The sequence below is a fragment of the Mercenaria mercenaria genome, chromosome 19, assembly GCF_021730395.1.
Source record: "Mercenaria mercenaria strain notata chromosome 19, MADL_Memer_1, whole genome shotgun sequence".
Lineage (NCBI taxonomy): Eukaryota > Metazoa > Mollusca > Bivalvia > Venerida > Veneridae > Mercenaria > Mercenaria mercenaria.
Genome location: NC_069379.1, coordinates 45,920,171 through 45,932,794, shown reverse-complemented (window position 1 = coordinate 45,932,794; position 12,624 = coordinate 45,920,171). Strand labels below are relative to the sequence as shown.

The 12,624-nt window shown below is 34.5% G+C and overlaps 1 protein-coding gene across 1 annotated transcript in view; it reads left to right on the top strand.

Annotated features, from left to right (window-relative positions):
• Positions 1 to 12,624, top strand: part of LOC123542232 (uncharacterized) — a 66,976-nt gene that overhangs the window by 40,479 nt on the left and 13,873 nt on the right. The gene's annotated exons all lie outside the window — the stretch shown is intronic.

Here is a 12,624-nt window from a genome sequence, read left to right as displayed (position 1 = left end):
AGCTGACATTTGGCAGTGTGAGAAAAGAAGTCTACTTTTGCACGACAGGAAAAATGACATTTGCATGCATATTTTATCGGAAGCAGCTGCAAAAACACGGTCAGGAAACTCTTTGAAATTATGGTGTGGTAGCCTATTTTACTGTTTTTGGTCCGCCTTGGTGGGACGATATTAAGATAAGAGTTTTGTATGAAAAGCTACGATAAAGTCTGATGATCTCGAATGTGGAAAACATAGACTTGATTTAGAAGTTTCCGCTAAGAAATAAAGCCTCTGCGTTGGACCAGCTGCATTTTTTTGCCGCCATCTGAAGATCTTTTCTTTCAGGAATAAATTCGCTGGACCAGCTACTCTGCCTAACTGTAACCTCCATTTCTCTGTCTGTCCTTCCGGTGCGGCTCAAACTCCGATGCTCTCGATCTGAAGTCGAAGGCCCTACGACTGAGCTTTCATGGCTAACGATTCCACTTTCTGTGATGTAATTTTGTGTAATAGTAGAGCGATGTTAGAATAAGTGTTCACGATGTTGAATCGACAACGGCCGCATACTAACGTTTTCTACAAAGCTAAGCTTGTTTAAATTAAAATTCGTTTACAATTCATGTGCGAAGCCACTACTGCAGACGACAATTCATATTGGAAGACGAATACACTGCATTATTACTTCGAGCTGATACCAACGCGAAGGTAACCACAGGGACAGTTTACTGAGGTATTGACACACTAAATAGCTGTAGGCTCTTCTTTTATTTATATGAAATAGAGGAACTTCCAGTGGCTGCAGCGCACACTGAGTAAGGCACACACCGGGGACCATTTGAAAAGACTGTGACTTAGTTACCTTATCTTGAGGAATGTTGTCAGTGCAGTATACAAATCGGAAGAATGACTTATTTTCCATGACAAGTTAAGATTTTTTATGACGAAAACGCTACCAACATTTCAGGGATAGACCTGTTAAATAATTTCAACCGAAACAATTCATCAAAAGAAAGGAACAGAGCCAAAACTGCGATCTATTTGAATCTGTTATTTTCTACCATTTTTTTCGCGCCATTTTCTTATTTGTTAAAGTCTGTATACCCACAGAGTTGCAAGTCTGCACGTTTGAAACAAATAGTTTTACAATGCAGAATTTCACTGAACCTTTTTCTTTAAAAAAAAGGAGAAAAAAGAACGAAGGAAATTGAGTTATAAAAAAAGATAAGATCGTATGCTTAATTTATTGTACGACAGATTTTGCCTTGATTTCTTTTTAATGTGTCATTCATAAAAGTTCGAAAATTTCCGATGGTATAAAATCAATAGATTGTCAGTTTTCAGTTAAAACGTAAGCTTGTTTGTTGGTTTGTGTTGAGCTAGTGTTTCAGTTATGTAATGCCAGACAGTTAACCAATGGTTTCATTGTCGCAGCTAAATACACTGAATGATAGATATAACTGCACAAGACACATACTTTTTTTTTTAAATCTATAACTGAAAAACGTCGAACGTCGAAAAACATCGTAGAAGTTGTTTATAACGGAAATGAGACTGATGTTATAAAACTAATTCATTATTTAACAATGTTTTGTGGTGTTAAGGTACATCGACTTTTATCACATGTCGTATTTAAAAGATATAAATGTAGCTGCACTGGTTTTATTTTACTTGTTATTGTGTTCTGTACCGATATGATATATTTCATTGTACCAATAAAGCTGAATATTTCAAGTTGAGATATCGCTTTTTGTCTATCTATTTGACTTTCAGTCACATTTTCCTTACCTAAGTTGAAATCCTAATGGTACAGCCAACTTCCATTGAAACTTAAAATGCACACAGATAGCGCTGAGACGAAGTGCATCGTACAAGAAACTGAAATCTTGTGTTGTAGTATTCAGATTATTTCCATTTATGTAAATATTTTTTAGTCAAAAATACAAAGAACATCTCGGACAACGTAACTTTTATCAAATTTATGAGATGGAGAGCAGTACAGAAGAACAGTAACCTCGTTGAAGGCATTTAAAATCATCTCCCTTTTGTACTTAATTTTATCCGGGCCAAATGCGTATTTAAAAAATACCAGGAAGTTGAAATCATGATGAGCATTGTATAACAAGGAGTGCATGAGAATCTTCACTCAGTTTAGGACATCCTTTTTATCCGAAGCATATTGATTTTGCGTTGCCCGTCCGGCTGTCCATCTAGGTGCTTATAATGCGGGAAGTAGAATAGAATAGAATAGAATATAGTTTATTAAAGTGACATTGTGTTTTACATAATCAAAATACATTGATATCATAATACATATTCTAACACCCGGCCCAATGGGCCTATAAGTCACCTATTGTGAACAACTAATATTATCACGTGATTTAGTGTGCAGGTGATATCCGATAAATCTAAATCGTTGCGGCTGACTGATTCGCTTGGTCTATCCAACAATTTTATAGACATAATATTTCAGAAGTATTTTAAATATATACTGTCCTGTAGTAGTTAGCTTTAGGGGATGTGCAAATAAATACCGATTAATTGATGAATCGAGTTCGAATTATCGGATATCTACCTAACATGCATAGATACAAATAAAATGAAATGAATGGCCTTAGTATGAAAATTATAGAACTATAGTTCATGAATACATAACGTTCCTTCTTATTGTCCAAGCTTTTACAAGGAACTTTGCACATTTACGAGGATAAAAGGTTAACAGATGTTTAAATTTGATATTGTCACTCATTGAAATGTATTCTTGGTTTCTTATTATCTCGTTAAAGCTTTCCAGTCGCACATTATTAAACAAAGAACAATGTAAAACCATATGTCTTTCGTCTTCTATCTGTTGAGAATTACAAAATTTACAAAGTCTTTGTTCCGGTGTTTCGCCAACATAGCGTCCTGTCTCGATGCGAAGAGGCAATATACCGCATCTAAGTTGCGCTATTAGGGATCGTTCATTTCTGTTAAGATTCAGTTTTACATATTGCTCTGTATTGAATGAGTCTTTCACTGTTATATATGTTCTTAATTTTGAAGTAGTGCTTATTCTCTGAGACCATAATTGGGAAAAGTAATCTGTTACCAATGATTTTGCCATATTAATGTCAACAATTTCTTTATTATTAAAATAGTCAGTTATCTGTAGTTTGGTCATAATATCTCTGACTTCACTCGACCAGTTATTAAAACACAGATTGTAGTCCCTTTCAAATACTGCGCGCGTTAACCTATTCGTACCTAACTGCAAAAGTCTGTTCCAATAGCATAACATACATATCCATCGCCTGTAGGAGTATTTAAGCTAGAATCGCCACATTTAACATAATTAAAATTTGACATGCACTTATTGAATGACTTTTTCGGACCGTTGGGCAATATTTTTCACTATTTACCGCCCAGCGATCTATAAAGTTTCTAATTGCATGAGGTCAGATGTAAATTTTCATTAAAACGTTTCTTTAATTTACGACTTAAGTACAGGAAAATAAACTGTTTGAATTTAGACAAGTCAATAGCATAAACTATGGACCGACGACTTAAATAAGGTGATGTGTTATAAGATTCATCCTTACACGTGAATGAAAAGGGTCCTCTTAAAAAAATGAAATATAGATGGTCAGATTTTTACATGCTTTATCGCAAAATTTTTCATTCAACAATTACATTCCTTTTCCAAAAAAAAAAAATACATGACAGAATGCATTCGCATGAACACTACGAGTTTAATTACAAAAATGAGTTATTATAAGTCATACATAGTGCGTTAATTTCATTAGATTTATTCGATTTTAACTGCATGAAGATAGTTTTAAATAGCTGAACGTATCTGAACTTTTTTACTACAATTTCAGCTATTTGAGACAATGATGTACTGATTATGATAGAAATGTACTGTTATCCTAATTAGGTAAAACACAAACAAAGGCGCCAAAAGCGGTAATGCACTTTGATCTTCTGATTGACAGGATGATATATCGTGTCATCCAGTATCCATTTGTTGTTTTGCGTCTACTTGGTATTTAGCATTTTTGCGCATGTGTGATTATGCATTATACTTAGTGACTGATGACAGTGTAAATAACTTTTGTTTCTTTTTTATTACGATATTTTAGAGACATTTGTTATGATACTGCAATTGTAACTTTTTGTATCTGTTCGTATTAAAAAAATCAACACCACTTTTAAACAGTACAACATGCATCTTGCATCCAATATTGAGATGTATAACAAATGTATGATCTATCTCTACTGGTAAGGATTTTTGTGTGTACCTATAATTAGATGTTTTGCGCTTCCAGTCCTTTTGACAGCTGGCGGACTCGACATGTCGCCCGTGAGCATCTTATATGAAGTTATCTCTACTGGTAAGGATTTTTGTGTGTACTTATAATTAGATGTTTTGCGCTTCCAGTCCTTTTGACAGCTGGCGGACTCGACATGTCGCCCGTGAGCATCTTATATGAAGTTATGCGTTTTGGTTGATTTTTAGACAGATGATAGATTATAGTACATAGGAAGTAAAATATATCTATTTTAAAATATGCCAGCTCCCGTATTAAAGCTGTATTTTATCCCCTTTAAATATGTGAATAATTTATCAAAACACCAAACTGAATGCAGAGTGTAATCTGTGCATAATTCATATTTATAATTATTCATCCTCAAATGTTTAATTCTAAATAAAAAATTAAGTATTTCAATAAAGAACAATTATGATCACTCATCCTTATAACAGTGGATTAAAAAAAAACGCAGCAAAATGTTTACGTCTGTTATCATCATTGTATGAATGCCCGAGGCATTTGGAAATATGCCGTTTCTAATGTGGATTGTTTTGCCTTTTCAATCAATAACTTATGTAAACCTGTGTTTGTTAAAAATAATATAGAAGTTCACTGGAATGGTTTTTAAAATGTAAATCTTAACGAAATGATACGAAATAAAAAGAAATTTTTTTCTATGTTTGCTCTTACAAACGGTAGTTAATCAAGATAAATTAGTTATTATGTTCTGATTCCATTTAAACTTTTGAAATGAAAGCAATGTTTAAAACAATTCCACATGGCGTCTTGCAGACGACGCACGCTGCGCACGCGCTTTACCATTTTTAATGTAAAAGCTGCGCATGCGTATAATGCAACAATCTCAAGCGGGGATTATCTTTTTGGTGGTGCGGCGGACGCTCGTCATTTAATGGAGCAAAGAGCAATAAAAATGATAGCTCTTTGAACAGAACAAAAGTGTAGAGTTTTCGATATAATCTTCTATACTTAAACTTTGTTAAAGGGTGCAGTTGTGCCTTAGCTGAGCGCCGATATTGTTTTACATTTTGAAGCAGGTGTTATACCAAAAGCAGGTAAAGGCTTAATAAGAATATTTTAATTGTTAATTATCTGTAGAATATAGATGCAGAATGTATATGCAATAACATCTGATAAAGAAGAAACAAGCAACATTCGTCTTTCACATCACTCTTTCTTGTGTTTTACCCTTTTATAAATGAATGGTTCGTTGCTTCAATATTTTCTGACGATAATTGATACCTGACGAGAAAAGCTCATTAAATATGTTATAAGCTTCCAACACATTGATACAGTTGCGCCGTTTTACAGTTTCTACAGTTTCTAGACAATGAAACGTTTTTAAATTTCAGTGTCTTTCAGAATTATTTCAAGCACTGCTTAAACAGAGCTTTCTTGATAAAGTTGGCACAAATAACGTCTTGATATAATTGGTTATATGGTATTTAAATGCAAGTAAATCGTGTCAATTATGGTGCAATTTACAAAAAAAATTCCCACAACCTTGGAGGGGACACCCCTCCCATACCCACCCTGTCAATGTCTCATGCCGCCCTAATACTAGATGCCTCGCCACGCGCCTGTTTCGTCATAGATAACACTGCCTATTTAGTAGTCTACTAGTTTCGCCTGAGAATCGTTTGGACAAAATATTGTCCGTTGTAAAATATTTGTAGTACTACTTTTCAAAAATCATATATGAAATACTATTAGGTTATTTAACATTGTTCTGTACAATACGGTGATATATTTAGAGGAGTACCCAGCTGAGAAAACCATATTGGACGAGCCGCTAGGCGAGTTCAATATAGTTTTCTCAGCTGGGTACAAGTCCAAATATATCTCGTATTGTACAGTACAATGTTAAATAACCTTTTTATTCTATATCTATTTTATCTTACTATAATAATAGTTTAAATTAAAAATGTTTCACTGAATATTGTATTCCCGTCTTTTTTTCTCGGCTTGGTATGAGTGCAAATGTATAATTATTATACAGAACAATGTTAGACCTTAAATAACCTTTTTATTCTATATTTATTTCACTTCATACGTAATATACGTAATTCATTGAATGTTGTTTTTTCTGCTTATCATCATTAAAAAAGTATATGGTGCAACCTCCCTACAACAGCCATTTGGCGATCAGAGTGCCTGGTACAATTTGGCTGGTTATCGAAACTGGCCGAGATGTAATGCCCACAAACATTCTCAGCAAGTTTGGTGAAGAGCCGACGAAAACTGAATTATAGAGCAGACATGTTTTGGATGCTGACCGCCCGTCCGCTGCCATTCATAGTCTTCTCCATTTTGTTTCTAACCGTTAAACAAAAAATGCTTAGGTAGCTATTCAGACACCCAATTTCTAGGTTTCGTCCGGAACGGCTTCTTTTAGCGACTTTTCAGATATTCCAACATCTGATGATCCTTTTTACAGTATTTATTAACGAACGTTTTAATATCTAAATCAGATAGCGTTGTTATCCCTTGAATCGTTTTTGTGTGTTGTAAACAAAAAAAAAAAAAAAACAAAAAAAAAAAAACAAAAAAAAAAAACAACTAAAATTAAATCCAGATTTCAAGACGCATAATCAAACTCTGTACACAGAGCGCCTACTTCATCCGATTTACATTCGGAACATTTTCACGCGTTTCTGGCTTTATCATATGTTTAACATGGGACTGTTGAACCGTCCAAATACAGAAAATACAGGATTTTTTGTACGCGCGTGCGTCCAAATACAGAAAATACAGGATTTTTGTACGCACGTGCATCCAAATACCGTAATATAGTGTACGGTCACGTGTTGCAAATGAACGTTCGCGATTGGATAGATAAAATGGGTATAGAATATTTACTTTAAGTCAGCATTACTGAAATACTGAAAATACATGTCTATTGTTTACTGAAAACGTTTTATCGATCTTTTCTATTTCAAAATTACACTGCTGACGTATCATGTTAATAAATAAAAATGGCTATATTTCATAACATATAATGTACTTTGCAAGTAGATAGTTACTTGATAATCAGCTTTGCTACACATAGTGAATTATAATATCTGTTTCTTTCCATATAGCCAAACTAGTCTGTTATATCCATTATAGATTATATCTGTTTCTTCTTAAATAAAGATACGATATAGCTGTCTCGTATATTGAAGACTCACACAATTATATATATATACCTAAATTTTTAGCCATATATGCAAAAAGGAGTTGATATAATGCAACATTTTGAGTAAATTGTTTTCGGAGCGCCTGAGACAGCCGTAGAAAGCAGAGAATTTTATTACCAATCAATATCTTTTCGCATGTTTATCGCTTATTAACACCTTTTTATTAGGGGACTAGGGTGTTGGTGATAGCAGCGGAAGCACTGCGTCTATGTTAACAGCCAAATTCCCGAATATTTTTAATTATTATAATAAATACAATTGTTGTCAGATACAGTCAGTACGAAAATAGAAATATTTTATTGAAAAATGCTTACTCTCTACGTTATTTGTATACAATCACACGGCAATATTTAAATGTATAATTATGTTTATATTGTTTGAAAAAAAAAACAACACAGTTTACGTCAATAATTTGTCTGCCCGTCCGTCCGTCCGTCCGTCTGTCTGTATTTATTAGCGTTAAGTTCAGAAAAATGTAACCGTGGTTTAGTATATTCGTAGAGGTAAACTCAAGCAGCTCTAGCACACGTTAAAAGAAAAGAATAATCTGTAATCCCTTATACTTTTGATAATAGTATTAATAATAACAACAATAATAATTATGAATAAACGCGATATTTTCTTTCCACATTATAAAAGGAAAAAGTGATTGAGCTGTTAAAGAGTAATATGTAAATAGAACAAGTATTAAAGAATCAATCATGTAACATTCGTATCAACCTGTGTTTCGAAAATGTCGGTGCAACAACATCATTTCACTTGAAATAAATCAAGTTTTGTAGATTTTTTTCTAGGATAAGATAATCCTTGTTTTAATATATAACATCTGTTAGATACATACCTATTTAGTTCTTAATGAGTGGCTGGCTCGAGGGCAAATAGGTCACACTTCCATGTCTGGTGTTGGCTATATACCAATAAAAATGTTCTTTTTTTCATATAAAATTCAGCTGCCTCAAAACAATTTTGATCCAGTTTTTAGATTTTCACTCTGTCGTAAGCCTATTTTTCCACAAAAATCCATACATTTGCCTCAACAAAACAGAAAAAGGGGGTGTTGAATAGTATGCAGTAAAATGCAAGTTAAATGAAGTCAGGTTCCCTCATATTGCCGCATTTCAGAAAGTGGTCCGCAGAATAAACACCCTACTTTCGTTTATAGGCATACAGACACTAAATGGTAATGGCGGATGCAAATAGTCCTCATTTTTGTGCTCTGTAGAGCTATGTTTCCTATTCTCTTTGCATTTTTTGGAGTAAAATCACATGACAGATCTATGCTTGACACGTAGGTAGCATTTCGATAATGAAATAACAACATGACAAAATTTTTCATGGAAACTTGAATTATACACCACCAGTATAATTTGGGGTCTCTTTTTCAGCTACAAGTATTTTTTCAGTTGGTGTGCTTGACTGATACTATTTTTCTTGCATCAAACATGACCCCATTTTTTTTTAAATTTTTATTTAGCACTGATAATATTCTTCAAGAAAATGTAGGTTACAGACATTTAAAATGGGTTCTGATATGTGCTGCGGCCATTTGAAATAGATCAATTTTATATAGAATAAAGAACAACAACAATTTAGTGTGTTATAACCTTTTAAAGTAAACAACTCGAAGGCATGTAAAGTATCTTATTGTATGTAAAATACATTGCACGAGTGAAATAATGCTCATTTGGCCCTTGTTTTACGTGCAAATGTGCGAAAGATGCTTGTGAAGTTTGAAGGTCCTTGGTGCAGTGGTTCGCGAGTAAAGTGCCTTCATGCAAAACGTTAACGTTGTGACGAACGAACGAACGAACTAACTAACGAACGAACGGACGGACGGACAGTTGAAAACTAATATTGCTTCTTTCGGGGGCATAAAAAGAAAGAAACTTGAATATTTTTTTCTGATATATATCTCTTCATAAAATTGATTGAGCCTGTTCTTGGACGGTAGTGGAAATGGATGCTACCATCCACGCCGTCTAGTTAAACTCACTCATACACTATCACTTCGTAATATGACGCAAAATATGGCGTCACAAATGCTGACTTGTAGCTTTTCTCTCTTGGAAACATGAAGGCAATCTACTACCTGCATAATATCTTTACCCGCTAGGTAGGGAATAATCAGTCCACTTTCTAACGTGACTATTCCTTTCATTTTTATTTCAGTCTGATAGTCCAACTTGTGACGTAATTATAACCTTCGTTTTATTTCAGTCTGGAATTATGTCCAGCTCTAGGCGGACCGGTGGTCTAGCGGTAACACGCTTGACTGTCAATCAAGAGGTCCAGGGTTCGAGTTCCGGTCCAGGCATTGGAAGTTTCTGAGATGCTCTGGAGTGTCTCCCACCTAACTAAGAGGCCTGTACTGGTTCTTCCCGGGAGAGACGGCTTTGCGTGAATCAATGCTATACACTGGACACTCATTCTGTCCCTGTGGTCAGGCCGCTCAGAGTCTGAAGTAGAGGATGAATTTCGCGCCCTGTGTGGCTGCATTTCTATATGTAAAGCGCATTTGAACGTGTTTACAAAAATAATAATAACAATGATAATAATGATAATAATAATAATAATGATAATAACCCGGCCATATCTAAAATCTGATTAATCATTAGTGATTATAATTGAGGAGCTCTATCTTTCCGCATACCCGCCCGCTTAGCTTAGTCAGTAGGGAGAGCTTCGGTCTACGAATCGCGGGGTCGTATGTTCGATCCTCGGGCTGGGCGAATGTTCTCCGTGACGATTTGATAAAAGAAGTTGTATCTGAAATCATTAGGCCTCCACCTCTTTTTCATGAGGGGAAGTTGGCAGGTACTTGCGGAGAACAGGTTTGTACCGGTACAGAATCCAGCAACACTGGCTAGGTTAACTGCCAGCCGTTACATGATTGAAATACTGTTGAAAACGGCGTTAAACCCAACACAAACAAATCTATCTTTCCGCAAAATAGTTTCTGTGTTTAAATATTGTCATTTCATAATATTTTTATATAAATAAAACTGCCTTTGTACCGATGCACTTAAAATTCGCCTGCCTGACATGTTTTGATTCCCAATAAATGCTAGCTATCTGACACCGGTGCGTATCTCTGAATTAAGTGTGTGTTCAGGTTTAACATCTTTTTCAAAAGTTTTACAGTTATATAAACTACGGTGTCTAATTGTAGCAGTGAGCACAATGTCCAACTTTATTGTGCCTCACTAGAATATTACGCCGTAAGAACGTGATATGATACCACACCCAGTAACATTATACTGACACCTGGCTGACAAGTCCTAGGACTACCGTCTTGACCGCCAAGTGAGGAAGCTTCTAGTACCATTTTACGTCTTTGGTATGACGCGACCGGGCATCGAACCTATAACCGGTTTCGCTGGTGTGTGACTTAATACGGGTTTTGCAAAATGCTCATTTTTGCAACATTGCATATGTTGCACAAACCTATGTACAAGGGAAAATCTGATACACATTTTTCCTATTCGTCATTAAAAATCGCTGTATTCACAATCATGTCTAGAATGCGTTAGTACCTCAATGCAGATCAAGAATATAAAAAAACTTTAAAGCGCTAAACATTTTTGTTCGGATATTTTTTTCTATTTTTGCGCGGCTTAGATTATCCAAGCCTGCTAAAATTCTCGAGTCATATATAACACCAAAGATTAAGATACTGTGATAATAACTTATATCGTATTTCATATTAAACGAAAGAAACTTACTTTTTATATATGTAATTCGAGAAATATATGTATTGTTCTAAACAGAAAAATATATGTCATATGATCACCGTTATATAATATTACAATTACATTTCATCAATTTTTATTCATTAAAACAAGGAAGTAAAAAACTACTCCTTGCCACTGAAAATCAATTAGCATTTATCCCAACAATGGTGAGATAATCTTTTAGCAAGATTCTGTGCTTGTCGATTTAAATGTGCCAACGTAGGAAATATAGAATCTTCTCTATTCCTCTTGTATTCTATTTCATAATCACTCAAATTATCGAACTTCCTTTAAAAAATAACTTAATTGCCATGGCAAAATAAAAACAAAACAAACTGAATTATCGATATGAAACAATATATATTTCTACCAATGCATTCGTTTGGAGATAGTTAAAATCACTTTTTATGAAAAAATAAAAAAAAATGTAGCAGTGAGCACAACACCCAACTTTATAGTGCTGCCTCACTAGAATATCACTCCGTAAAAACGTGATATGATACCCCATCCAGTAACATTATACTGACACCGGACTGACAAGTCCTAAGACTACCGTCTTGAGCGCCGGTTGAGGAAGCGTCTAGTACCATTTTTACGTCTTTGGTATGACGCGACCGGGCATCGAACCTATAACCGGTTCCGCTGGTGTGTGACTTTCTACGGGTTTTGCAAAATACTTATTTTTGTAACATAGCATATGTTGCACAAACCTATGTGCAAGGGAAAATCTGATACACATTTTTCCTATTCGTCATTAAAATCGCTGTATGATGTCTTGAATGCTTAAGTACCTCAATGCAGATCAAGAACCTTGCCATGGCAAAATTGCCATGGCAAAATAAAAAAACTGAGTTATCGATATGAAACAACATATTTCTACCAATACATTCGTTTGGAAATGGTTAAAATCACTTTTTAAGAAAAATGAAAAAAAAAAATTGCCATGGCAAAATCACGAATTTTCTTGCCATGGCAAAATTATTTTGCCATGGCAAAAGACCGATTTGCCATGGCAAAACCGCTTTTGCCATGGCAAATGTAATTTTCTCGTACTGATTTACAAAAAACTAGTAATGATATCATATCAAAACATACTAACTTTAAAATAGGTGGGTTAATGTAACAATTTAAGGCAATTTTCATTTTTGTAAAGCGCGTATAAATATGGGCTGAATTTGCCAAATACCGGCGTGGCAAAAAGAAACCGGCGGCTATTAAAATAACAAACATTAAACTCAACAATTATAATTATGCAGATTTTTTTTTGTAAACTTTTGTTTGTAATGAATATTTCTGTTCTGGTAATGAATGTTTGTTAAACGTTTTGGAAAGCTTTTACAGCAATCAGACTTCACAGATCATGAATATTCCATCCTTTAATACATACTAGGGTCAAGATTTGAAACAAATAGTGCTTATTTAAGA